A 5,590-nucleotide genomic window follows, 5' to 3' on the forward strand; every position below is an offset into this window, starting at 1 on the left:
GGCTCACCTGGGGGCTCGGGCTGGGGTCTTCGAGGCCTCAGGCCCCGAACAGGCGCGGCCGCAAATGATCCCCGTGCCCGGCCGCACCCCAAACCCACACCACCACCACCACAGACCAAGCTGAGCAGGAAACAAAATGGAGGCAGCAGCTCGGGTCTGCCTCCCCGAGCCAAGCCTGTGCAGCCCAGGCTCCCTCCTGCCGCAGGCCCGACGCCCGTGAGGCAGGGGGCCGGTTCGTCCCGGGCGCCGCAAGCAGCCGCCGTAGAGCCACGCAGACAGGCCGGGGACTCGGCCCTGCGGGACCCACAGCCCCTCACCCACCACCCCTTCCCTTTCCCCTCCCCCCCATGCCTCTCCCTCCCCCTCGCCCGGCCTTGAGGGGTGAGCGGCTACCAGGAGCCGGGTCGGGTCGGGTTACCCGCCTGGGCACTGCCCGCCCAGCCGTGGCCTCGGCTGGGAGATGCGGCCGGGCGACCCCCGCGCTGAGCCCACCCCTCGCACCCGAGCTGGGCAGCAGCCTGACAGCGCGCCCGCACCTCGCGGTGCGGCCCCCGCCCAGTGAGGCCGAGTCCCCCGTTCGGGCACTGCCAGGACGAGGCTCCCTCGCCACCCCCGGGCCCAGGGGTCCTCGCTGCCTCGGGCGGGGCGAGGGGAGCGCTGGGGGAGGGGTCCGCTAATCCCTGCACCGCCTCCCGCGCCTAGTCTGGGTCTGGGCCTGGCACAGGGACTCGGGCCGCGGGCGCGGGCAGCATCGGTCGGTGCGTGCGCGCGGGACAGGGGACGCGGCCGGGGGTCCGGAGGGACCGCGCCTCGCACCGCGGACGCTGCAGTTCTCGGCACCCAGGCAGATGGCCCTCTCGTGCCACCAGAGACGCGCGCAGGCCGCCTGCTCCTCAGCCCGGCTCCCCGAGGAGCGCGCGCCTTGCCCCTGCGGGCCGGGCACCCGGACCCCGGTGGGCCAGCGCTGGGACGGTGGGCCGCCGGGCTGGCCCGGACCAGCCTGCTGGCCTGACCCCCGGTCTGCGGCGCTCTGCTCTCTGGCGCTCCGGACCTCGAGGCCTGCACCCAGCGCTCGCGGCCCCACAGCACCGGCCTAGGGCGGCCGCGGTTCGTTCAGTCATCTATGAAAGCACAAGGGCAGGTCGGGGAACCCAAGCCTAGGTTGACCTCGCAAGTCCAGCTGCCCAGGTCCTTACCCCAACCCGGCCCAACCCCCTGGGCTTGCTCCCCAGCAAAAAGCTCACCTAGGGATCTAGCTGGTTCCTTAGAGTGCTAAGTGCATCCTCACTGTTCAGAGAGAACCACAACCAACCACCACAAAAAGTCCCACCTCCTCCAGAAAGCCTTCAGGGATTAGCGTGAACTCCATCTAAAAAGCTGAGCACCGCCCTCGAGAGCCACGTGACTACCACGGCTCCCAGAGCTTAGTAAATGTGCATAATTATTGTATGTGGAGCGATCACCCACAGCCCTTATATCTTAACCCTGAGCCCACCTGGGGAAAGGGACTTTTGGCGTTGTCCTGCGCGGCAGCATCGGCACGGAGCTCCCTAAACTCCATCCTTCAGCCTTCCCCGTCTTCACCGGACCAGGCTTGGAATTCAAGGTGCCCCTAAGCCTCCTGCTCTGCAAGGCCCTCCGTCCAGTGGTGCAGGCACACTACAGGACCTTAGCACACTGTGAATGCTGGGATGCAGGCCCTTCCAAGACAGCAAGCAGGCTTTCTCAAAGGGAAGGTGCCCCCTGGAACCAGAGTGGTGAGGGGGCACTGTTCCCCCAGGGTTGCTCTTTCTGTTGAAGACAATGAGGTACCCTGAAGAAAGTTCCTATGTGCAAAGTCAGGTTGGCAGTGTTCTGTGTGCTAGGACCAGACAGGCAAAATGAGATTAACTTAGCCTCAGTTACCTCATCTTTAAATTATGATTACTGAGAATTTCTACCCTGCTGACATAGATAGCTGTGAAGAAATTTGGCCAGTGTACAGCTACTCCTTTATTTATTTATTTTTAATCCTTACCCAAGGGTATGCTTTCATTGATTTTAGAGAGAAAGGGAGAGGGAAAGAAAAAGAAACATTGACATGATAGAGAAACATCTACATGATAGAGAAACATTGATCAGTTGCCTCCCATATGCACCTCTACTGGGGATCGAACCTGCAACCCAGGCATGTGCCCTGACCGAGAATCGAACCTGAGACCTTTCAATGCAGGGGATGACACTCCAACCAACTGAGCCACAGCAGCCAGACCCCTTTTTTCTTAGAACTGCCCCCCCCCCCGCCCGACTTCATTAAATCAGTAGATACTTATTGAGCTCCCCCTCACAGCCTTGTGGGGACAGATAAGTAATAATATGGCAGAGAGCTGAGCACTGAGAAGGAAGCCAGAGGTGCTGAGGGAACTGGGGAGGCCTCAGGGGCAGTCAGGGAAAACCTCCCAGAAATCGCATCCAGAGGGAGTCCTGAATCATATTCAGGAATAGCCAGAAAAGAAGGGGACAACATAGAGGTCCCAGCGGAAGAGCCCAGAGAAACACCAGGCTTTGGAGAAACTGACCACAGTTCAGTGTGGCCAGAAGCTAATGGGGCGGGGGGACTGAGAGGTCAGTAAGAGGCCTCAGGCAAGCATGGGGGAGGCCATAGGAGCCTGTTCGTGCAGAGCCTTGTTGGTCAAATTAAAGAATTTAGACTTTATCTGGAGGGCAGTAGGGAGCCATGAAAAGTTAGGGAGCAAGTTCAGGCTTGCATCTGTGCAGTAGAAAGCTCACTCCAGCAGTGTCCAGAAGAGATGGATCCTGACTTTGGAGACACCCTGACCAGGGCCTGGCCTTGGGATTTGCCAGGATTGGGGCTTCTCTTCCTCTGTGCCAGCTACTTTCTAAGACACCCTCTGATTTAACCCTGAGATGGGCACTATTACTATCCTTATATTTCAGAGAGGAAGCGTCACTTACTCAAAGCCAATCTCCCAACCCAGCACCTGGTGGGAGTTCTTCATCCCCACTGTACACGAGCAGCATCTGCATTCTGACTGAACAGCCAGGTTTTAGGAGAGACAGGGAGGCCTTTGGTAATCAATCCCAAACGCTGATGAGTTCCACAATCATCCCTTCTGATGGGTCCATGAACTGTTTCCTTCTCCACTCCCTTCCACCACACACACACCCAGGGGGTTCCCCAGAACTGGATCAGGCTTCAACTTAAAATCAAGAAACATCTGGCCAGCCAAAACCGGTTTGGCTCAGTGGATAGAGCGTCGGCCTGTGAACTGAAAGATCCCAGGTTCGATTCCAGTCAAGGGCATGTACCTTGGTTGCGGGCACATCCCTGGTAGGGGGTGTGCAGGAGGCAGCTGATCAATGTTTCTCTCTCATCGATGTTTCTAGCTCTCTATCCCTCTCCCTTCCTCTCTGTAAAAAATCAATAAAATATATTTAAAAAAAAAAGAAACACCTGGCCACATCTGGAGCCATATGGCCCTCCATACTAACCTGACCATGTAGCCTAAGCCCGAGCCACAAGGACTCAAGCTTCCACTTTCAAGTGTTCTTTTTCTAAAACATGCTCTTTTGGAAGCCCCATGTTGGTGTTCACTATCTCTGCCTTTCTTCCCTCCTCAATTTCCTGGTTGCCCAGTGTATTCACTGTCCCAGGACACGCTGCATTTCTAGGCTGTGCTCATGCTGGACCCTGTGACTTCTCCCAAAACTATCTTGGCAAGCTTCCACTCATCCTTCAGGGCCCTCTTCCTGGAAGTTTTCTCTGACCCCACCCCTGCAGACAGTCATTTTTCCCCCTGAACCAGCTTCTGAGATAACTATTGGCTTCCAAAATCTGGGCCCAGCCACTTGTTGAACCCCTAACAAGACTCAGGGCTTATGCTTCTCTAACCTCCAGTGACCAAGCCCAGAACATAGAAGCTCAGAGTAAGTGTTGGGGAAACATTTTCTTTTTCTATTTATTTATTTATTTATTTATTTATTTATTTGAGAGAGAGAGAGAGAAATATCCATTTGTTGCTCCACCTACTCATGCATTCATTGGTTGCTTTTTATACGTGTCCTGACTAGAAATTGAACCCTCAACCTTGGTATATCGGGATGATGCTACTGAGCTACCCTGCTAGAGCTTGGAGAGACATTTTCTTTGTTTCTTTTTTTTTTTTTTTTTTTTTTGTGGAGAAAACATTTTCTAATGCCTGATCTAGCCCCTCCCCTCCTCTCCTACAGACAAAAAAGAGTTGTGGTTCAAATTATGGACCAAATGGGTTGTGCAGAACTTAAACCCTCCCTAAAAGAATTTTTGGTTGTTTGGAAGCATACAGGCCTCTGTGCCAGGCAGCATTTTCAAAAAGTGTAAGAGAGCCTATAAGATCTTGGAATCAGATAGATGAGGGTTCCAGTCACAGCCAGACCACATACCAGGCAAGTCCCTTCTCCTCCCTCAGCCTCACAAATTGGATGATTATACAGATTAATATGCGAATGTAGGCAGGGCCTAGTGCCCTGACCAGAGCAGCTGCCCACTGAACACCTCCTTCAGTATAACACTGGGCTCCTCTACTCAACATGCCAATCTTTGCTCCCCCACCCCAGCCCAACTTGCTTTTTCTCTGGGTGCCTGGTTTTGTAGATGCACTCTCAGCCTCTAGCCAAGCACCTCTAAATGTATTGATTCCAAGGGGAGGAGGAGGAAGTGGAAGAATGCTGGGCTCTGGTGAGATGTGTCAGGAAAAGGGGGAGGGCTGCATCCTGTGGCCAAGAGAGTACTATACTTTTCACCTGCATATGGATTACCATTTTACACTCACCAAATCATTGTCTCCTGTCAGGAGGATATCATCCTATTTTGCAAATGAAAATAGAGGCTAGGGTGGGATATAAAACTAAAATTCAGCCCTAACCGGTTTGGCTCAGTGGATAGACCATCGGCCTGCAGACTGAAGGGTCCCGGGTTCGATTCCAGTCAGGGGCATGTACCTTGGTTGTGGGCATATCCCCAGTGGGGAGTGTGCAGGAGGCAGCTGATCGATGTTTCTCTCTCATCAATGTTTCTAACTCTCTATCCCTCTCCCTTCCTCTCTGTAAAAAAAATCAATAAAATATATTTTAAAATATTAAAAAACACTAAAATTCATATTCATGAACAAAACATCAGTGTGGTGATTGCCAGAGGGAAAGAGGGGGAGGTGAGAAGGGTTCCTAATATAAGGTGACAGGAGAAGATTTGACTTTGGGTGGTGGGCACACTTTGGTGAAATATACAGATCTTGTAACATAGAAACCCACACCTGAAACCTATATGTTCATGTTGACCAATGTCACCCCAACCAATCTACACTAATAAAAGAGTAAGATGCAAATTGACTGTACCTTCTCAACACCCACCAGCCAACCAGGAGTGGATATGCAAATTAACCCAACAAAGATGGCAGGTTAATTTGCACATGCAGGCGCCAAGTAGGTGGGGGTGGGGCAGGAAGCTTGCGTCATCACCATGGCGATGACACAGTCTGGGCAGCTTGGGCAGCTTGGGAAGGCAGAAAGGTGGCTCCGGGCCAGAGTGAAAAGGCAGATCCAGCAGGAGCGA

This window comes from Eptesicus fuscus, chromosome 6 (genome assembly GCF_027574615.1).
Source record: "Eptesicus fuscus isolate TK198812 chromosome 6, DD_ASM_mEF_20220401, whole genome shotgun sequence".
Lineage (NCBI taxonomy): Eukaryota > Metazoa > Chordata > Mammalia > Chiroptera > Vespertilionidae > Eptesicus > Eptesicus fuscus.